Source organism: Thunnus albacares, chromosome 19 (genome assembly GCF_914725855.1).
Source record: "Thunnus albacares chromosome 19, fThuAlb1.1, whole genome shotgun sequence".
NCBI classification, from domain to species: Eukaryota; Metazoa; Chordata; class Actinopteri; order Scombriformes; family Scombridae; genus Thunnus; species Thunnus albacares.
The window spans coordinates 9,235,350-9,259,298 of record NC_058124.1 but is presented as its reverse complement, the minus strand read 5'-3'; the positions used below and the strand labels follow the sequence as shown (position 1 = coordinate 9,259,298).

General features: G+C 40.7%; 1 long non-coding RNA gene across 2 annotated transcripts in view; it reads right to left on the bottom strand.

The window, feature by feature from the left end:
• The window catches only part of LOC122970483, a 93,468-nt gene that overhangs the window by 11,106 nt on the left and 58,413 nt on the right, over window positions 1–23,949 (bottom strand). Inside the window, exon 6 of one of the 2 annotated variants that reach the window (XR_006399215.1) lies at window positions 16,110–16,232. The exons of the other annotated variant lie outside the window; for it this stretch is intronic. This is a non-coding gene — a long non-coding RNA (uncharacterized LOC122970483). Of the gene's footprint in view, window positions 1–16,109; window positions 16,233–23,949 lie in introns of those variants that run through there. 2 annotated transcript variants of the gene reach the window in all.

The following is a 23,949-nucleotide window of genomic DNA, read 5'->3' as shown; positions in this document are numbered from 1 at the left end:
TATATGATTTACAAGTCCTGGAGCTGCTCCATAGTCAGTTAATAATAGAACAAATCCTATGACAGTATGACAGTATGACAGTACTCGCAGTGATTTACTAAGATATAGGAACATGTTCTGATTCAGCCTTACATTCAAATAAAACTCATTTATATGTAATATATCGTGAGCAAAAATTCTATAAGGCCATGGAGTCGGTCACTAATTCTATATCAATGGACCAACGCCAAAAAGTGTCACACCTTGGCATCATCAATTCAGTTCTTGCTCTATATTCCAATTTAAGAAGACATTAATCTGTTTTTGCAGAAGTTGAATTTGCTGCCCAAAATCACAGCAGAGGAAAGTCTATTTTTTTATTGTTTAATATTTTCAGTTAGCTGTGAACGTGGCAGTGAAAAATTGAAGTATGGAAAAGTTAGAGATGTTACATTTCTCCAAATGAGAACTCATGCAATCTCTCACAGCTGAAAATATTGCGAAATAAAATTAATAAATAATGCAATATCTAATTTTGTCTGTGAAGCTATACGAGCTTGTGCCCTTGTTTCTTCACTTTATTCTTACCTTAGTTTCTTCATATTTTTTCTCTTCCTATCTGTATGCCCCTCAATTTCTACCATTTTTTCTTTCTCTGCCAAACAAACAGAAACACACATGGACACCGCAAATCACACTACACACTTTTCACAAAGCTTTGTAATGGCTTTGATCAATAATTGATCAAGGGAATCTTCTAACTGTTCAGAAAGTGTAAAGAACGTGTGGAGGCAACCATTTCCACTTTCTCCCAAAATCCATGCAAAAAGGAGCTCCTGTCAGGCAGAGCTCCACAGCCACCATGGAAGCAGCCTCCACACAGACTGGTTCCACAATAACATAACACAACATCCCTGCATGTCTGACATTACCCGAAGCTCTAGGACCTGCCAAGTCATATACATCCAAGCACAGACAGCAGGCCAAGGTAGCATGTCACCTACTGAGATCTTAAATGTCTCGGGAGCTGAGATCTAAAATGTCATGGCCTCAGGGTTCAACTACTTTCTGATAGGCAATTTTGCTCAAGAAATCTGTCCAGGTTCAATGGTTGGGCTGTGCCACTGCCACTTGACAGCTCTATTTTCTGGCCTATGAAAAGGACATGTCAGGTTGTCTTGCACAGTCATTGTTTCTCCATTGTGTGTGCATAGATGCAGAAATGATACATAAGGTAGATGAGAAAAGTGAAAACCTTTCGATTCTTTACTTCTTGATCACTCTTTCATCTGACTATGTTTCTTGTGTAGCTTAGCTTATCTAGGATTTAATCGCCAGATCTTTGCTGTTTTCTTCTCTTTAAATATCTGTCAATGCCTCAGAATGACTACAAAGCATCAACAAAGATCTACAAAGAGAGCAGATTTGTGAGTACTGGCTAGGTTAGGTTTGCGTGTTTGTTGATTTAGTGGTGCTGACTGCTCATCTTTCCTCTGCTGTGTAGTGCTTTGTGTGTGAATGTGTGCAATTCCAGTGTGTATATGCACCCGCTGTCATGTGTTTCTTTGCTAACACTCCCCTGCAGAAAGGATTCCTCTGCCCTCTCTCCACAAGTCTGGCCTCAGGGATCCGAGAAGAAGGAGAGGACGGAGAAAAAGAAAAAAACACTGGAAAGTAGAATACCAAGCACAGTTGTCTAGGAGCTGTTTACTCTGTCTGCAGGCTACATGTTGTGTTTGAGCAAGTGTGAATGTGTGTGTGTGGGTGTGCACTTTTTTGCTCACTCTCCCTGTTTGTACGGGTACCAGGTGTATTATCGCAGACTGAGCAAGAGACAATACGTGTTGGTGAGAGAGGGAGAGGAGTAGTGAGAGAGAAAGAGAGAGATAGAGAGAGAAAGAGAGAGGGGGCGAGAGCTGGCAGAGGGAAGTGAATGAAAAATTCATACGGCTGCAGGTCCCAAAAGCCCTTCTGTCTTTGCCAGGAGTCCTCAGCTTCAAACTGCTGGGCAGGGGAGGTGGGACTGTGCCAAAGAGATGGAAGCAAAGTGAAGAACAGGGCCAGAGAAGGTGTTATCGAGGAATCAGGAGTAAGCTGAAAGGAGAGTCAACAGCACAACAACAATATCCCCAAACAGCAACAGGGTGTTCAGAATAGTCCTCTGGATCCTTTTCTGGCAGCCATTACAATCATCCCTCAGTCACACCAAAGTCAAGAGTGTGATGCAATAAAACAAACCGTGTGTGCTGAAAGAAGTTTATATGATTTTACCCATGGCCTTCACAATACCCACACCGAAATAGTGTAGAAAGTGATTTGATGCAAATTAAGCTAAATGAGAAGCTCACTGCTGAGAAAAATCCCGATGCAGGCATACTAAATAAATCAGAAGATACAGATCTTTGTAATTATAAAGACAACATCTAGATGCATACCCGTGACACAGCCTTGAGCTGACAAAGGAAAAAAAAAAACTGAAGATAGAGAGAAAAGGGAGTGAGTGAGAAGAAGAAACCTCCTCTTCTTTACTCACTACTGCAGCGTTGCCATAGCCACCGCTGCATCCTCAGGATGCCAGGGCAGACAGAGTTAGAGGAGGTAGAGCAGAGGAAGGAAGGGGGAAGAACTTTTACAGCTCTACCTCTCTCTCTCTCTCTCTCTCTTTCTCTCTCCCTTTTACTGTGTGAAAGTGGGTCAGCAAACACACGCACACACAGTACCCATCGTTTTCCAAACTGCTCAGTCCTACTTGTCTGCATGCTGGGATCAAGCACTTGGTGAGGTGGGGTCTTGAAGAATTCTGGCTTTTCTCCAAGGGCAAATGAAAACAAGAAGCACGGCAAAAACACACATGGTGGGCCCTATTTTAACTGCGCAAGCGACAAACGTGGCGTGGTAGGTCTTAGGCACACGGACAGTGTGGGCGTCTCCATAGGCATCTGCTATTTTGGTTCATGTCTGTGCAGCAGCACAACGTGCAAAAGGGCTGGATGAAGTTGAATATAGATCAGCGGGTGTGGTGATTATTAAATACTCTCCCTCATCACTGCTCCCATAGCTCTGAAACAGCTGAGCCAACAAATCAAAGTCAAGTCACCACAAATCTGCAGCCAAAGACAGATGGAGTAATTTTTTCATTAGTTACTATAATAATGATAGAAATAAAAAATAAAGAAATTAATTTTGTGAAGCTGTTTATATGATTATATTGGACCAACACTATTTCAGAAATAATTCTAATGTATCTTACCTCATACATGGCCACATAGTTTAGTAATTAATCTTACACAACAGCGCCTGTACTGCTATGTGTTTAAAGGGTAAAACATGAGACACTACTTTTGCTGAAAAGAGAGTTGGAAAAGAGGCTGATGAGCCCTGCTAACCCAATGTCTCCTTCATAAAAAAAGAAAAGAATATCAAGTTGTATCCGACCAGTCTGATGTATGTAGAGGTGTGTTATATTGCAGCAGCCTGGTGTCATCAGGTGATTTAATAAAGGTCAACACAGTGAACGGCTGTACATAATGGCACTGGTGCGGCACTTCTCAACGGCTGCGGATATATCAATCTTTTGTATATTTCACATAACCATTTTTTACACCTAAAACTAGCACTAGCACTAATGATTTTACAGATAAACACGATATGATACTTTTTGCTCAAGTTGAATATTTTTAACATGTGCACATACGCAAATAATGCAAATCTTGCGTATTTGCATTGCAAATTTCACATATTTGCTTAATTCGCATCGAGAATTTCACATATTTGCATCATTCACATCTCGTAATTCATGTTATTCGCGTCGCCCAGTGCAAATAGAAGCAAATTTGCATCTATTTGCGTCTTTGCATTGTGTTTGTATGTATTCTCACCGCCCGAAAAATTTGCTTTGGGATTGCTGTGAACACACCATTTGGGTTGGAAGTGTATTTGTAAAGAAGGTATCATAGCTGTGTGAAAGGGACAAAACTCTCTGCACACAGTATTGACACCCCAACCCCCAATTTCACTGTTGGTTTAGATGTAGGTCATGAAGTCCTTTCATCACCAACAGTGCAGACATCCATCTATGAGGACTATTGGTTTATCCTCACGGTCAGGATGGTCGTTTCTCTGTCAGAGTCGAATCAGGCCCTGGAGAGCCAACATTGTAAGACATATGGCACATAAGCACATAACTACTCACATGTGCACACGTCTACACACACACTCAGGCCATTTACCAACATGACACAAACACGAGAGTGATGAGAACATACACAGATGTCAAGGAAAATCACATATAAGCAGTGGAACTGTGCAAGTACGTGTGTGTGTGTGTGTGAGTATTTTCATGTCTGTGTTCCCCAGTGCCCACATCTCTCTCGGTGACAAGATGAGCATGTGACGGGAGCAGAGGAGCACTGAACTGAGTCATAGTCTCCAGGGGGCAAGTGTGATGATCAAGAGGGCCTTTGGGAGAGCAACTGAAGCTTTACCTAAACAGCCCTCCACTCTTTCCCAGAGTCATCTCCCTTACTACTCACTAACCTGGCCCCATAAATTCACTGGGCCCATCCCCGTGGACCCATACTGCTGATGGACGTCAAAGAGGAAAAGTTATCATAGACTATTAGTCTCGTGGGACTGGTGGGAAATGTATGTGATTTCAGAATGTGAAACAAAGACCGCATGAGCACAGAAATTCTGTTTGGTCCAGGACATGATATTTTTTGTGTTCACAATGTTCTGTCTTATTCTCTTTTTCCATCACCATATAGTCTTATTGTGCCCTTATGGTTACAATCTGTCCTATACCACCCTCACTCTTACAGAACATTTGCCTTCTTTCCCTACATGCCTCCTCTGACCCCCTCTGGACGGCAGTGTGTCCACAGTGGAGGCCTAAAGCCTGAAGCATTGCTAGCAGGCACCAAGACAGCAGCTGTGCATGACACATGTTCATTGCAAAACTCTTCTCTTTGCTTCATTTCATCCTCCTCACCCTTCGTTTCACTCCTCCTCTCCCAACCCACTCTCTCCTTTCTCCTTTGGCCCCTACCACTCCATTCGGAACAGGTGATCCCACCAGAGGGCCAGTTTTACACCATTCACTTACTGTACTCACCATGCTGCTTTCTCCTCCAGCTCTCTCAACCCCCACCGAAGCCCCGTAGCGAGTGACAACCAGAGACATCTGTCCCAAGAGCCGGCAGCACAAATCGGAGAGGACACCTCAAAGAGAGAGCCAAACTCAGGAAAGACAGTGGAAAGAGGCCAAGGGGCAGCTGCTGAGGATGATTTTGAGTAGAATTAAACTTTTAGAGTCTTATTTGTCAAGCAAAGTTTGACAGAATTGTAAAGCATGGTACCAGGTATAAAAACTACAGTGCATTTATAACTGTGGAGTTGCAGGCCCATACTAAATTCAACAGTAAAAACACATTTATTCTACTAATTACAATCATGTAAGTGTGACATCCTTGTACAGAATTTAAAGGAAATAGGTCAGGAAAGCACAGGACACTGATTGTTCCTTGTGTCCCACGAGTTTTTAGGTTTAGGCCACCAATACATTTTGCTATGGTTAGGAAAAGATCATGATAAAAACTTTTTCAGTATTCAATTTAAATCTCTCATTAACCTTAAAGGTACCCTCTGGAGTTTTCTTGTTAACAAAGTTATATTTACATTCAGTGTTACTCCTTTGACCCCCGGCAAACATGTTAAATGCATTTTCCTGCACATAAAAATTTTGAAGAAGTGAATTTTTTCAGTGTTTTAATTGTTTATATTATTCGTTTACGTCCATGTTTATTAGTTTGCAGTCCTCCTCTTCCTTGCCTTTGTTGGCACATTGCTACACTTTACTCTCCCAACAGTCGATCATTGGACTAGCATGTTACCATCAGTAGGAATGTGCATCATGTGGCCTGCATGCTCATGCATGTGCAGGATAGAAATAAAACAGGAACCAACACTGCTCCATATCACTACAAGTGGTGAAACACTCCTCAAGAGACTTTTAACCAAGTGCTTTGATTTACATTAACATATTGATCATGTATTAATTGCAAGGAGAGGGAAACAAATTAAATATATTTGAACATTTTGCAGATGTTGTCCATATTATACATGAACATAATGCAAAAAAAGGATAGAAAAATCTTTCAGAACGGCGCATCCACTTTAGGTAAATGTGTAGGGCATGGTAAGTAGAAAATTCCATTAGTAGTCCATATCAAACACTATTTATGATTAATGTTTAACAAGATTATGCACAGTATATAAGAACAACCTTTTCTATTTTACTATTTAACTATTTATTTTATTTTATTCTATTGTGTGTGTGATGTGTGCTGGACGGTGCTGTTGTGACACTTAAATTTCCCTCAGGATTAATAAAGTATTTCTTATTCTTATAATAGTTGAGCTATACAAGAGTATAAAGAAAGTTGGCTCTAATGCAGTATCAGAGAGATTCATCACCCTAAGGTGCGCAGAAATAAAATCCATCAGGTCTAAATCTAGCGTCAATATCTCTCAACACTGGGCCCTGACTCCAGCAGTTTGTTCCATTACCATTCCAGTGGGTTTATCTAGAATATGCCTTTTCCAGCTCATTATGCCCACTTTAGGCTCCCATAAGGTCATTAATCCCAATCACTGTGTTCATTTTCACACATGCCAAGCCATTATTCCACACTTGGCATATCTTTTTACCCTTCTGTAATGCTCTGTGGTGTGCATGCGTGTACACGCAGATAGACACATATCAACACAGTCTCTATCTACTTACTCATTCTGTTTGTGTCACACTGTCTGTGATTGCATAAAACATAAAATACTATAAGGGGGATCATAAGATGATAATGATCAGAGAAAATCTTGCCAAATATAGGCTTATGGACTTGAAATTTATCTTTAATGACACATTTCAGCACTCTTCAATACTATGAGTTAGATTTGTGAAGCAGCTTGCTCGTGTATAAATGATTTGCCCTCATACAGAATATCTGTCATGCTGGAAAGCTTTCCAGCATTAGCACTCAATGCCTTATAGAGATTACTGCTGTTTTGAGAATATATTAAACAATCTGCTGAGGTGCCCATTGGCACTGCAGATTCAGTCACACAGGAAGGAAACAGAAAAGAATACAAATGTAGGCAGATTTTTAAATATGAAATAGGATCAAAGATGTTGTTCTAAGAATTCAAAATTACTATAACATACTGTATAATTTAAACCTGTACTGTAAATATTGTCATTATCTAACATGGGTAAGATGTACGAAATGCTATGATGACAATAAAAAAGTATCAAAATAGAAAAGAATACAAATACAGATCAGTGTTTCCCTATCGTTTGTTATTCATTCAACTATCCACTCATCGATCCTGAAACAATGGAACTTCACACTAATTGAGGAAGTTGTAGATGCCACCATGTGAGCTGTTGTGTTTTAAAGACAACGGGATTCATTAGCATTCCTTAACACCAGCAGGGAACATATTCTGGGTCATAAGGCGTGCATGTAGGTGTGTATGTGCAAGCTTGTCAGCCTGAGATATGAGTCGATATGTGCATATGATAATGCCTGTGAGTCTCTGTATTTGTAAATGGAATGGAGACCTATGATCAATGCCAGGATGCTGAGCAGTGTGAGCAGCATTGGGGACTCAGTTGCTGTTGCATGGATGCTAATGAGCAGAGAAACAGGAAGGGGATCAGAACACACAATCAGAGAAAGAAGATAAAGAGGGAAAATGATCAATGAGTGTGTTTTAATTTGGGACTCTATCAGATGTGCCAAAGTTCTGCTCCAGGGGATTAATCTTTCTTCTACAGGGGGGTGTTACAGAGCTAATGCATGGTTGTTAGATAGAAGAAGTAAGCACAGTAAAAGACGTATAGTACGTTTTTACAGTACTTGTCATTCTCTCTCTCTCTCTCTCTCTCTCTCTCTCACACACACACACACACACACACACACACTCACACACACACACATACTGATGTTGATATTCACCCTTGGCAGCTTAGTATTCACACACGACCACATGGCTTTGAGGGAATAGCCCTGCAGTGGATACAGAAGAGAAGCATAATAGAAAAACTCATTTGAAGGGAACTCAGGAGCCCAGGACCACATTAAGCTCAGCCGCCGGCTTGAATGAAAGATCATGTCGAACTCGTCACAGAGTGTGAGTGTGTGTATGTATGTGTTTGTGTGTTGTGAGAGAGAATGGGGAAGAGACAGCAGAAAAACAGTATAAATATGATATGAAAGATGAAAAAGATGTGAAAATCGAATAAAAGAAGGCTGAGTGTGCAAAAGTGTAACATATTCAACACGGTCCCCTGACTCTCCAGATTATGAAATTTTCTGGGTCTGTTTCCATCCTTCACTCAGTGGATTTCACAGTCCACAACTTTAACAGACAAAAGCCAAGTTTCAACCGCATTTTCCCCAGGGTCTAAGAACCTTTAGAGGAACTCAGTTCCTCCACCTGTGTTTCCACCAAAGGGAATAGGGTCTAAATTAAGTTCCAGGGATATGGTTTTACTCCCACGAAAGTCACTGTTTGGGGGGTAGTACTTTCCAAAAATATAGGAACTTTGGGGGCAGGATTTGCAGGGATGACCATCACTGATTGGTCAAACATACACAGCATGACTGCTTCAACTTGTATACCGCTTCATTCATTAATACAAGGAAGTAATCAAGTATTGATTTAGACCAGTTTAGGACGAGGGGAGGAGTTGTTTTTTTTTCGTTTGATAATGTTTAAAGTAAAGTTAGGCTTTGTTGTTGGCTTCCTGACTCATTTTGAAAAAGAGAGATACATAGTGCAAGCGAGCTGAGACCACGGGTGAGCTAGAGAGAGAGACAGCACAGCGGAGGTTGAGTGAGGCGAGGGAGTGGTGGTAGTGAGAACAAAGCCAGTGAATGAGAGAAATAAAACGTTATATTCTGATTGCTTCATGGTGGTTACATTCTAAAGCACAAATAAATAACTATAAAACACTCAACAGATGATTTACTGTGGAGACAGACGCTCTTAGTTTCAGTTTCATTTCTTCCTCTACATTTGTACTTTTCATTCAGTCATTACATCCAACTAACGCAGCAGTAAATACAAATAAGAATAAGACAAATCTGTTGTTTTTTCCTCATGTGTGAATGCTGTGTTTCCTCACGGGTCTAATTTGCATGATCTACCTGGTTCCTCAGATGTGGTGGAACGCAAACAGGACTCCACAACAGGGACTTAAAGTTCCAAGTTTAGTTCCCAAGATTAGTTCCTCTAGGTTCAAAGTACCTTCTGCCAGTTGCACAAAACACCTTACATTTTCCCCTTAAGTATGACACTTAAGGCTTAATTTTTCCTTAGCTGAGGGACTTACTTAAGGGTGTTACACAGAATTCCTTAAAAGGTTTCCTTAGTTAAGGAAAAATGTTAAGGGATTTACTGTATTGAAAGAGATTTTACAGTAGTAAAATTCTACAGTTTCCATGTGATACCTGTTATCACCTCACCTGTTATTGCCTCACAAAGTTAGTTAGTTAGCATGAAGCAGGCTTAAGGCCCATATAACATTCTATGACATAACTAGCCCTCTCGTTTAGACTGTAACCTAATGTGCTATAAAACAATAATTTATTAACAGAATTTATTCTATACAAAATGTAATTTTCCAGGTGGGGGTCCACCTCCAAAACCTCTTTCAAATGAGGAGAGTGATGGTAGCGGACATCATTGGTCGCAACTCATCTACCGTGGTTGGAATTACTGGATGAGGGGAGAGTGGTGGTCATTTTGAAAGGTAAAAGTCTTCACTTTAAGCCTAGTTAATGACATTACTGTTAATTGCATGACTGTATAGTTAACCACTAAAACCTTCTCCAGTGAGCCAGATGAGGAAATGAGGGAGGAAAGTGACGTTGCAAGCATATCGGCTGTCAAGCCTCACAGCCCAGCGAACCTTCCAAAGACACCAAGAGTGTCAAAGTAAGAAGTTATTCTTAAGCTATGCTACTTTATTTTTTCTTATCAATTCAATTTTCAAAAAATCTCAGTCCAAACATACTTAAAAATAAAGATTATTTTTACTCTAACAAAGTATTTAATTACATTTCTTATTGCAGTGCAGTTAAAGTTCACATACATTTTAAAACCTAACTAATTACCAGTGCTATCAGTTATTATCTATTAACAACATTTAATAAATTATAAATTAAGGTCACGCATGCAGCTCAACAAGGTAGGCCTATGTTACAATTCGGATACTTGGACCACTTGCCTGAGATCTGTTGGCAGAATTTCTGAATGGTGTCATTAGTCATGAACGACATGGATAACGACTGTACCCAAGAAGGATGCCTTTATGCCTCCCTCCCTCAAACTCCTTTGCAAGGATGCTCTCATCCAATATCCGAGCGTCATGGGTACTGCCAGGCCATTGTGCTACAACATTGGTTATTTTATTTTCATGACTGCAAATTAGCTGGACATTGATTGAATGCTGATTTTTTCTGTCAACAAATTGATCTTCATAATATACCAGTGTATGAATCCTAATGTGGGTCCTGTCTATCACCCCGCACACTCTTGGGAAGCCGGCAACATTAAAGAAGTTTGCGATTATCTCATCCTCCTCTTGTTTTGAAGGGAACTTCAGCATGGTGTTCAGCAGACAGGTAAGAGCATTTGAAATTTGGTGAATGACGCAGCACACCATTGACTTGTGGACATGAAATACCTCGCTATTAATTGACTGGAAAGATCCCGTAGCATAAAACCATAAAGCAATTATTAATTGCAATACGACTGGAAGAGTTCAGCTGCAGAAAGTAGAATGATCCAACTCTAGACAGTCAGACAAATCATGAATTGACTGCTGGTCAAATCTATAATGTAAAATCAACCGCTGATCATTAAGCACATCCATTGGGTTCTCCCAGTCGCGGAACACGCTTCACGGGATGCGTTCATTTATTGCCATAAAATTGGCCATGTTGTAGTTAAGATAGAGTCAGGGGTACCTTAAGTGGTTTTCCTTATTTTAGTTGCTATGGTCTTTTGTGCAACAGTTTAACACATTTTAAGGAAACCTTAAGGAGAAGACTTTTGTGCAACCGATTTCATTTGAAGGAAACCTTAACTTGGACTTTAAGGAAAATCTTAACTTAAGGTTTTTTGCGCAACCAGCCCCTGGAGCTTTGGGTTGAAATGGGGCTAAAGTGTTTCCCTGCAGTTTACTCCACAGTGTGAACAGTTATTGATTTCTCTGGACCAAAGCATTATGTATTCAGTCCAGAATATAAAGCATACAAGGCATGTTTTAACAGCAACTTAACTTTTACTTGGCCAACAACAAAAGTTCTGAAACTGAGACAACTCGTGTAAATTGAAATGATACCACACAGCAGCCGATTATATCTTTTATGCATCACAGTATCTCAGATCATGATCCCGTTTTTTGCCAGACAATCCCCTGTGTGAACGGCTGCGTCTTCCAAAGCCTTCAGTCAGGGGAACACTGCCTCTAATTCCATGGAGGGCACTAACCTCGTTTCCCCCTTCTGCTCTCTGTCTCCGAATTGAATTTCCTGCAGGGACTGAGATGAGTTTAGCACATTTCCTTTCATTTTGTTGAGGTCAGACAGGAGGAACACCTGTGGGATTCACCCTTTGAAAAAAAAAATCATTTTTTTACTTCCTTATTCTTTATTTCTTTACTGCTTTGTCCCTCCCTTCCACCTCTTTAGCCAAGGTCAAGGAGATTTTTGCCGGGACTCCCCTTTCCAAGTTATTCCTGCCGGGTGTGGTCTTGTGTCTCAAGCCAAATTGTCATGCAGTAATTGAAAGTATGGACATCCTGGGAAGGTCCATCACTGCATTTGTGCTGCTTTATACATCCACACTTCCTTCTGTTTTAAAATGTCAGAGCAGGGGGTCTCTGAATAAAACATCATCTGTCTCTCACTCTGGAAGGATTTACCTTGGACTGAACTCCATAAAGTGAAATTCTCATGACACATCAGCTTGGAGAGTGTCTGACCCTTCCAGTGACTTTTGAAATATATTTAATCACAGGGACACCCTCGGCTGAGTGCTACAATTCAGCTAGGAGATGCATTGTACAGATCACATGTCTCAGTGCCTCCATATCTGCAAAGATTTAAAATCAAATAGATTTTATTTACAAGACAGCTGCCTGTGATATGCTCTTTTCCTGTACGCTAATCTTCACTAATTGATTAGGCAGGGCTCATGGGTGTAACGTGTTTTTTGTCCATCTTCTCTCAATAGCTGCCTCTCAAACTACAATTAGGTCTTACAATGTCTCACCCATATGATTTGGAATGAGCTTAAACAATCAATTCCACTAGTGAGTTCCTATTGAGTTTTAATCAAGATTTCTACTTTGCTCTGTCTTCTCTCACGGTTGCCTGGCCTGCAGATTTCACAGGTCAAGGAACCATTCAGAAAGCTTTAATTAGCTTTCTCAAGCTAATGAGTTCTCAGGCATCATACAAATTGTTCTGTCAAACCCTGACTTTGAGCCAGTTCCTGCAAGCTTGAATTGTTTGGGTGTGAGCTCGACAGAATAAAGGACTTTTAATCATGTTCAAATTCATTACCCCCCAAATGAGTAATGTTTCATCCCTCTCAGTCATTTTGCCCCGTATTCGTAGTTAAAGCTGCCCCTCTGCCCGTGACAGACACTGCCGGCCTGTTTAGTGTAACTTCCATCATCATTACACCGGATAGATCCATCCCTGGCACATTTTGAGGGGAAATTGTAATAACAAGTCGAGGCTGATGGACTGAGAGCAGGAAAAGGAGGCGACACAGAAGAAAGGTAATTTCAGACTTGGGAGTAAATTCAAGTGCCAAAAGCCTTCATGAAGACAGCAGGGCAGTGAGGAAGCTCAGACAAAAATATGAGCTTTGGTTTAAAGATGAAATATGGCAGTCTGACCCCATTCCCTTTTCCCCAGATCTAATTCAGCCCAGCCTAAATGGGGATGGGTATTGCCTAAACCGATAACTTGCCGGACCTGAAGTGTCTTTTTAGAACCAGTTTCCGGGGAATTGAATTTCAATCGTGTGAGCAGTAAATGAGGGGGAGATTTATGTGGCTATGCGTGGGAAAAGGGTATAACAAGGCAGCGGCGGCAGTCGCTTTACACTTTGTCACATTCACAAAGAAGGCATTAAGGCTTTGACCCACTTCAAGCAGGGCCAGAATAATGCTGCTGGTCTCTAATGCTGCCATAATGGTCACTGTCATCACCCTTGTCAACTTCATTCTCACTGTCATTGTCATAATATTCATGAGTGAAATTTTGCTCAAAGATGATTAGGCTATGACTCTTATGATTGTTTATGCATGTTGTTGATTCCCTTGCCATGTGATATCATGCAATTTGAAAGTCACTTGGAGTGTGTGTGTGTGTGTGTGAGAGTGGGTGGGTGTGTGTGGGTATGACTTAAGCCACTTTCAGGGACACAAACCAGACTTAAGACCAGTTGATTGAGGACAGCTTGTGCAACTAGGGACAAAAGCTGTGTCCCCAATTGGTAAAATGCTGATTTTTGGGTCAGTGGTTAAGGTTAGAGTTAGGTTAAGGTTAAGGTAAGGGTAAGGGTTAGGCAAACAGTGGTTAGGGTAAGTCTTCAGGAAATGAATGCAAGTCTATGTAAATACACCAGAAGTGTTTGTGTGTGTGCGTGTGTGTCTGTGTGTGTGTTCATCAAGATGGGGAGGGGTGTTGTAAAGAAGAGGACTCATACAGTAAAAGGGTCGGTCGTTATTTACCTCTCTCTGTCTCTTTCTCCCTATTTCTCCATCTCTCTTTCTCTCACCAGCTTCTGATGTGAGACTGATAGAGCTTGGAGCACAGCCACTCGCTGTCAGGTTCCAGCTAATGGAATCAACATGGTTGACGGATAAACCCACCGAAAATAAGTTGTCAGAGAGCCGCGGGCCCTTCATCAACCTCCCTGCCATGTGTGGCACTGCCTTGACCCCTCCCAACACCGGATCAGGAGGGTGTTTTATCTTCGGCATTCTGAAATTACATTTCAAGTTTTTATTTATTAATGTATACTTTTTGTTCTGTATGACATAAATAATTGGTTTATGTTGCATCTTTGGGTCAGGAAGATGTTGTGAGAAATGGGTTTACCTGATGTTTCTCCTCTGAAGAGCTGCGTTTAGTTATATAGCTGTTCATACAGTATGATTCATTAACATAAGCAGCGTGATGAATTGAGATGAGAAGTTTTTAAATCCTCACTGTGAATAATGCACAGTTTGATGCCAAAGGAATAGACATGCATTTTGAAAGTTGGAAGAAAAAAAGCTAAAATTGAAGATTTGGGCTAATTCACATGAGGACACATTCACATGGAAAGATAAGACAAGTAAGGTGCAGGTAAACCTGGGTCCAAACACTGGGCATAGTACCAAGAGCATAAACAAAGACCTTACGTTCGTCCATTTAAATAATTCTCAGACTGTGTGATGTCTACCTTTTACTGGGCAGCACAAAATTCCAAAGACCACCTCTGGCCAACACAGATAGAGGGACAAGGAGAAAATGAATAGTGTGAACCGCTTCTGAGCTCCAGAAACACATGGCTTGCTGAGCCCTCTCTCCCCAGAATGTACCAAAAGCTTTACTTACTTCATGCCTTGAAGGATCTAATTTTGCCCGTACTGAGTTAATCAATACTGTATGTGAGTAAAAGAAATCTCTTACCAGGATTGCATTCACCATGGACTTATTATATGAACAATGCATCTCCCACAGCTGGCCCCAAGAGAAGGAATCGAACACTAGAAAACTTGGTGTCTACAGTATTTGTTTCATGTAGGCCTGCTTACAAAAAAACAAAATCTGTCTGGATAGATTTTTAAAAAATCTCTTTTTCCACATAAGCCATCTACAGTGTGGTATGTTAGAGTTTTTTTCAAATGACGTAACCCTTACCCAGTTGCCAGAATCCATGAACGCAGTTATGCTCAGTGCCAGCCTGCTGCTTTATTCTCTTATTCAGAATCAATGGATCTGGGCTAATCTGTCAAACCGAGAATGCTGCTCTTGTCTCCTTCATCCGCTATTCATTTTAAGGTCAGTTTTCCAAACGTTGATTTGATTAACAAGAGACATGCAATGTACACAAGCAGGAGAACTAGGTCAAGGATTTCACACATCCACTGCGTCTCTGAGCCTTATTTACACTACCCCAGAGCTCCACCAGGAGCCACTGTAGATCCATCTGTGCCATAGAACGAGACAGGGAGACAGAAGGAAAAGAGTGGGGGGCATGCGGGGAGGTAAAAAGAGCTCAATGTATTAGATCAGCCACCCCACTGGTTTTGTATATCGACAGCTGTGCTCTATAACCCACTTGACAAGATTAAAAGTCCAAACATATAAACAAATAGACAATCTGCATCCTGGCTTGCAGAGCCTCAGTCATCCAGCTCCAGCTTCCTCACTGCCTTCTTCTATACCTTGTGAACTGCAGATGAGATGGGGGATGAGTGTGCTGGAGCATAATTTAGGGCTGCTTATAAGATCACAAAATGTGACCCACTTCAATGCTGCGCTGACTAAAAGACGCAAGATTCTAATAATATTTCGGGAGACACTTCTTCATAAATCTTGAATAATATTCCATGCATGTGGATAGATCCCTAACCTCTCTGTGCTCAGCTTGTGGGTGCTGGTGCATGGCTGTGCTCTGTGTGCCATTGTTTACAGAGTGATGCAGACAGAAAGAGAAAAAGAAAGCAAGACAGAGAGAAATGACTGATGACAGATCCACAATGCTCAGCAGTACATCTCTCACTACACAGCCATACAGCCAGTCCTCCTCCAAGCTAAGGCATCCATCCATCCGTCCTCTTGCTCTCTGGCCCTTTGTGTTTTTTGTTTAGTTTGTTTGTTCTGACATGTTAATGGGATAGCTGATGGACTGGCAGTCTGATCCAGCTAGAGGGGCAGAGGCTTATTTTATTCTGACAGCAAGGGGGGAAGGTCAGCACACACATAGCTCACCTGCCCGCTCCTCCCTTTCTCTCTGTCCCTGTTTCTGCTCTCTCTCATCCTTTCTACCTGATTTCTGCCTTTGTCTCGTTTTCCTCCATCTCCCACGGTGTGTTTTTTGGGCACATCCGTCTCAGCTCATTTCCTCTCTCATGTTTAGAGCTCTTCTGAAACATTTCCCCAATGATTGACCGACGGCTGCAGGGGAAATTGGGACAACAAATTAGATGAACTTTGATGCAATACTGAAAGTAATACCCTGCAACAAAAGTAAGAAAAGCTCCAATAACACATTCAGAAAGGAGGGGGGAAAGGCTGAAGGCAACAAAAGCATTATGAAACTCACAGGTCTAATCTCTAGAAGAGTTTCTACAGCCTGCAGACTGCCAGGAGGAAAACTGTTTTGAAAGTAAGTACACTGAGAGAAAACTCAAACTAAACATAGACAGACACACACATGCATTTGCATGAGCATACACCTGTACTGTTGACTTTAAAACAGAAATCTGTCAAATACTCTCTGGAAATTTAACGCAATGAAATCTGATTATGTTGCAGCTACAAGAAAACACAAATAGATGAGAGCAAGAATACTTTTGAAACGAATTCTCCACATGCTTTTCCACCTCTTAATTCTGGAGAGCTGCCTGGAAATGGGTCAGTATTAATGGCTGACCGGGCAGGCCGGTGTGCTCCATGCCACAACAAGCCCAGACCACATTAGGCTGCTGAGACAGAGGGTGATGGAGGAGGTGGATAACTCACTGTGAGCAGGGGAGAGCCACAGCACAGCCACGCACCACTAATGGTGCTGAGGAGTGCAGCAACACTCCACAGGTCCCCTCTTCCAATGCTTTCATCTGCTTCAGACCCGAGAGCAAGCGGCAACAGGGAATGTTGACCCGTGACACACACAGTTCAGGTATGTGTCTGTGAGTTTGTGCTTGTTGTACTGCAGACAAATCCAGCTGTAGAATACCTCTGACCTTGACTATACATGTAAAAGCTATAATATGCAGGTTTTGTAAAATGTTTGTCATGCATCCCTGTGCTAGATCAAAAGGTTGTAATCAAACTACAAATTGATTCTGTAATGACTGCCACTTACATTCTACAAGTGTCAACAATCTGAAATGAAAAAAAAAATGAATTAAAGGATTTTAAGTGGATTTTTCACTTTGTCATACAGCTCCAAGCTTTTAAATGCAATTGCCGTTGTTATGTTGTTTTTCTGTTTAAAATCTGATGGAAACAAATGCTATCATCTAAACCAGTGGCATTTTTTTCTCAGGAAAAGAAGCAAAAAGCACATGCGGTCAGTAAGTGACTACAGAATATTTGATCATGATTGGAGCTGAACGATAAAACCATTTTCTTAGAAATGAAAGACAGTAAAAGAAAAGAAAATTGGCAATATTTTGTATTTTTCTAATTATTACATGATCTGTATTATGCTGTTGTATAGAGTAGAGACTTTCAATTTGAGTTCATGCCCTCTGTACATAAAGAAAGAACATCTCTGGTGAAAAAAAAGGATATGTAATGGGATCCTTTGTCCCATGTGGAATCAAAATAGTAAACAAACAGCATTAAAATGTCCCTGTGCAGTGAGAGGTCTTTACATTGTATCAACTGCCCTGGTGGGACAATAATGTTTGTGAAAAAAATATAGTGATCGTGGTGGTGTTGGCTCGTGGAACATCTGATGTGGTGGACATTTCAACACAAAAAGGGGAGACACAGGCCTGAAGGGCGGAGTTATATAACCTTGTGGGAGGGTCTAGTCAGGAGTGGCAGTCTATGTAGTGAGGCAGGTGGGGTGGAGACCTGTGATTTAACAGTTTGATTCAAATTCTTTTTGTTGTTTTTGAAGAGGCTGAACTGCAAGATGTTTTAATAAAATGGTTAAAACTTTTCACGGTCAGAATCTGAAGAAACAGAGACACCAAGAAGAGCAGTATTCACAAGACATTTAGAGGTACTACATAAGAACCAGGAATTATGTTGATTATCTTACATAAATATTAGTCTTCGGATCTTTTTTTTTTAAATCATAGAGATAACGTCTTCATGTTCTCCTAATAGATAAGACCTCTGTTTAGCTTGTCAATTATTTCATTTTAGTCAGTAAATACTTTGAATTACCCAGAACCAAACACCTTTTTTGATGTTATAGCATGTGAGGCTACAAGTCAAACAAACACCATAGATACTTTTCAAAAGGTCATGTGTGGGATAGCTGACACACACACACACACACACACAATGTACAACCATAGGACATGGCTGATATCAGCATTTTCACAATTAGAAACTAAGAAGAAACTAAGAAGATATTCCATTTACTATCACATAAGACAAAGAAAAGCTGCAAATCTTGACATTTGAATGATTAATTGATGATTATTAGTATTTTCTTATTAATTATGAGAATAGTTGCCAATTAATTTCCTGTCAATTAACTGCTTGATTAATTGACTAATCATTGCAGCTCTTCTAAAATGTGTACATGCCCTGAATAATTACATATGCCACAGACTATTTTGAACAGCATCTGATGAATGAGAGAACAGTGAATGTAATTCTTGGAATCAGTAGGAGAGAAAGTAAAGCATGTTGTTTTCTGCCAATCCTTAATTATCTCTCTTCATTTATTTACTCTCCATCCATCCCTTTAAAGCCACAGGGCCTTTACCACCCTTAATCAACCTCTCTCCCCAGCAGGGCCTATAGCAGGCATCTTCCCTCGCCTACGTAATTGACTCTTTGTGTTAGAGAGGCAATAAAAGTTTATGACTATTAAACATAACATCAAGCAGTCTTTTTACCAAACTATTAGCGGGGGGGAAGGCACGTTGTGAACCGATAATTAATTGCTTACTCTGGGGATGCCTAATTACCAATTGTTGGTGTTATTAGCTGATTAGCGGGTGGATTTGACAGCCCTGAAAGGCTGTCAGTTGACAGAAGGGAGGATGGGGCATCCATTAGTACTTGGTACGCAGCTTACACTGTCTCATGGCAAGCAAGAAGTGACCGAGCTTTTGTAGGAATCTCAAGGGTCCTAATTGATAAATAGTGGTGGACTGGGGCAAAACAGGCTAAAGGATAATTGATTGCTTGTTTAAGCTCCAATGACATTTCTCACGTGCTGGATTCTTTTGTGAATTATGCAACATATGAGACATACAGTATAGAAACTGACATTTAATCAAGTGTTTCCCCTCGTGTTTCAGCCCTCCAGGACATTCTATATTCGACACAATCTCATCCAGGTGACATCTTGGGGTCAGAACATATAGAAACTAACAATAGCCACTTTCCTCTTCTCTGTATAATTGGGTGTATTTTTAGGCTTTGGTTTGAAATTGATATGGGAGACAGGGGCGCTGCTCAGTGATCCATCCTTTGGTGCCAACCTTGGTGGCCGCAGTGACAAATTTAGACATAGAGTGTTCTCTTCCACCAAATTAGATCAGGCCAATGGGCCATGAAAAACTCGTCTCTGTGTCCCTGGGAACAAGTGAAAGCCAAACTGCTAAAGAAATTAATTATTCCCAAGTCAGAAACTCTGTCAACACTTCTACACTCAAGTTGTGGAGATACCCAAACACATAAAATACTTTGTTTTGATTAAAAATTTGAGTTGGATATGTTTTTTTTAAAAAAATATGGTGGATAATGGTTTTTCCAAGTTCAATTATGTTGTGAAAATGCTTCACAGTTCACTAGAGGCTTCACGTTTCAACATCACTTGTGTAAGTAACATATTGGACCACATTTGGCTTCCAAACTAGTTGTGATGTCACAAATCATGATCATACATAGACATTTTAAACTCAGATTTTAGGTGAACACAGAGAAAATTCGGGAGATGAATGTGAAAACAACCTAGTGTCAACTCCACACAAACATCATTCTGCCATTTATGATACTACTATGCAGACTCGATGTAACTTACAAAGAAAGCCAACCTAGCGTGGATGAAATAGACTGGGCAGGCTTGTCTCTTAAACATGCAATTCTTTGTCCTGTCCTCTGTCACCTGTTGATATTATTTAATGGATTATATAATTCTGCTGTGAGCACTGAGTTACACTATATCTATTTTTTCTCTGCCTCTCTAAACTCCACTGAGACATGCTTGCTATAAGGAAACACTGAAATAAATGCACTTGAACTTGAACTCACTAACTGACTCAAACCTCCTACAGAATTCTGTATTACAAATGCAGTACATGGCTACGGAGGCATGGTGACATAGGTGAAGAAAAACAAGCCCTGAAGAGATACTCAAGGCAAGAGGGCAGGAAACAAAGCAATAACAGAGACAGAGAATGGAGACTGAAAATAATAATAGGTTACAGGACATTATTTCTCCCTTTCCTCTGTACAGGTCACAATTCCAGAAAAGATTATTTCTCTAAGTGACCCAGAGAGAGAGAGAGAGAGAGAGAGAGTGTAGAGGCTTAAGCGAACTTGTTGCATTATTGAAAAGGGGAATGGGAAGTTCAGTCTCTGCTACTCAGAATGCATAGAGCGACAAAATCAATGGATAGAATTTGTCCTTGTATGTGTGTCTATGTGTACAGACATGAACAGATTGTCATTGGCAGAAAGAAGGTAGTGAGTCATTCCATTTCTAAATTTAGGGATGGAGCAGGAATTACTTTTGATAGAGGGATTTGGATCCGAATAAAGTTGCCTCTTTATCAGTTGGTTAAATGAGGCCAAACCCTATCATTTTACAGTTGGCAATTTGGCATGGTGGCAGCCATGGTTGATCAAAGTTTGGCACAAGACTGGAGCTGGCAGAACGAAAAGTCTAGACCAATACTTTGTACATGAGGCTACTGGAAATTCAAATCAGTAAAATGTCAAAAAGAAAAAATTGGTTTTGCCATTTTGGTAATGGAGGCCATGACATTGTATAGTACCAAATAACATTTCATTGTGGTGAAAATATATAACAAGCACCTTTAAAATTCATAGTGCAAAGTAAGCAAGCACAAAGAGCCTCAGAAACATTCTCTGGCTTTAAGGGGACATACCATGCTTTTAGTGATTTTCTGTCATTTATATACTGTTATAATGCCGGATGTCTATTCAAAACATGGTCAAAGTTCCAAAACTTGAGGTGTGTGTATGTAAAAATGCTGTCATCAAGTCAAAAGCCAGGGCTTTAGACTGCTTTGAATGCTCTGTTTCCAAAGTAACCTCTATTTCCCCATCGAACTGATGTCAGATCATTTGCACATGGCCACAAATGGTCGCCATTCTGTAGTCTTTGTTGCTAAGGTTGTTGCTAAGGTTGGGTCACAGAATTTCATCATGTTGTCCAATCGCATATTTCGGATTGGGTTTGGGCTTGAACATGTACAAATGTATTTGAGAAGTTTCCATTTCGGGTAAAGAACAGGAAAAAGAAGTGAAATCCAACTGCTATTGTTTGTTTATGTAACCTCCGGAGAGAGTTTTTCTTTTTGTAAATCATCCAAAGATATTCTAGTAGAGCCCCAGAATAAAAATATAGACCTAGAAATGCGCATGTAATGTACCCTTTAAGGTTTGAAGAAGAAAGAGAGAGAAGACAAACTTGGAAATTGTCTACAGTATGTTAGAGACACAATGACAAGGGATGTGCCCTTGTGAAACCCTCTGTGGCTGAGAAGTATGCTTCACATAGGTTTTGCTCCCAAGACAACATTGTCTTACCATGTTCATATGTTCATTGCCTTAGCATCATAGCAGAGTAAGCATAGCGTAGTGACTTTCATTTTTGGCCTAAAAATGTAAATAATCACAAGTTCTATTTCTAAATATATATACTAAGTTGGCAGCAGTGAAGACAGGGAAAGAATATAAAAAATCATGTTGGAAAAAGATGATGGCTCTCTGCAATACTTCTTTTGCTGTGTGGTAAAAAGGGTCTGTACTTCAGAGGACGGAAGATTGTGGATTTTTGTTTTGCATTTGCTCAGCGTCCTTTGAAGGTTATAGTGTCTTAGAGATGCAAAAGTATGCAAATTATCTGAGATAAAAGATTTTGGTGGAAAGTTCAGAGGCTGTCTACATCTTCATAGATTTTTTCACCTCCCCATCATGTGGTCACATAATTAGTGCATTTAAGAATTGCAGGTTGAAAGTGTTCTTAATGATCAAGGCTTATCTGACTAGAAAGCTTGTTTTTATGAAGGTAACACAGCATGCCCTCAGGCAGGGTTAAAGACTTCAAATAGGGGTTGCTGGTGATCAGTTTGCTAAATATTGTCTGCTTCTTGAAAACGAAAATGAGGAAACAGGTTTAAAAAAAATCAGGAGAGAGAGAGAGAGGTGATTAGAGTCTGCACTGGATAGAAACAAGTTCTGATTTTTGTAACCCTAATGGCCATAAACCAACAGAGCAGGACTACCTGCAGGACAAGCAAGCCAAAGACCTAAGGGCCATGTCTCTTCTTAACAACGGAGCTGAGTCTCGTTCAATTACCGTTAACTTACAATCAATAAGATGACCTACAGCACATGAGTGGAACTTGGCTGCCTTCACTGATGCCTCCATTTTGGAGAAAAAGAAAATTTTCTTCCACTATAGATTTTTCCCTTATCCTTAGGCTGGTCAATTACATCAATAACTCCCAACAACAACACCAACAGAAGAAAATAAGGTGAAGTAGCTCCTCTGTGAGTTCAGTCCCCTTTCTTTCTTGACGTTCTGCCAGGCAGGTTGTAATTTTTTTTTTTTTTTTGTTCTCCTTTTTCCCTTTCACAGCCTTCTTGCAATTTTGTAGCCGTCAGAGCCTGGCAGCATGGCAGTTTTACTGCACTCCCTCACTGCGTATCACGACAAGATGGAATCACTGCCTAAAGGTTGGCAGCTAGTGAGACATGGCCTGTATGCTAATGACAGCAGGGGGGGTGGGGGGGGGGGGGCACTCTATCCATGCATAGCTTGTGCCAAGCCTCCATGCCAGTGTGAGTTACAGAAGCAGCAGTTTGCTGAGAGCAGTAGGAGGTCTCCATGTAATCACTTCACTTTGTATTCAGCAGACAGTAAAGTCACAAAAAATAACTTTTTTTTGGAGTTGATAGTTGATGCATCTGAAGGGAATGGGAAGGGGGTGTGGTAGTGTTGGAGGTTAGAGAAGGTGTATGTCAAAGCGTACACATTTATGAGTGTACATGTACAGCACCCATCAATCAAAGGAGTAGTAGTGTTGTAAAGCTGACATTCCTATTTTTATTAAAACACCTGCTGTGAGAGTGTGATATGAAATCTTTTTTTAATACCTAGAGGTTATGCTAAAGAGCTGGATTAATAAAATCTCACCCCTAATCAAGTACTGTAGAGGTCACATATCACAATGAAGGGGCTTCCCTGCCGTGCATCATTAGCATCCCTTGTTACTAATCCCTCTATCCTTGCTTTAGTGAAGTTTAAAAGGAACTCCTAAAGCAGCCCGCTTTCTATTCATCTTCAATAACATCCCCTTTGTGGCACTTTCAAGATGATTTGTAATTGTTAATCCTGTAAAGTCAAAGGGTGCCGGGTGCAGGCTTGGACAAAAGGTTTGTTGGAGCAGTTCAGGCAGACAAAAGACTAAAGACATGAATGGGTTGAGCAGGGAGGATGAGGTTTGCTGCAAATGAGTCAGAGAGAGCAGGAGTAACTTCTAACATGCAAAACAGAGGGTCTGCTCTGTCAGTTCAGGGGCTGGAGCTGGTTCCCCTACAGGAATATTAGAGACACAGGAAACTTTATTCTTTTAGGGATAGTTGATGATGCAAGTCATGTGGAGAGATACCAGTGGTCTGTGTGCACGCTCAAAACAATGAAACCTGCTATTCCACTCACCTTTGTCTCTCCCTGCCAAGCAATGGAACGGTAGATAGCTATTGATCAGATTGTGTCAGCCTG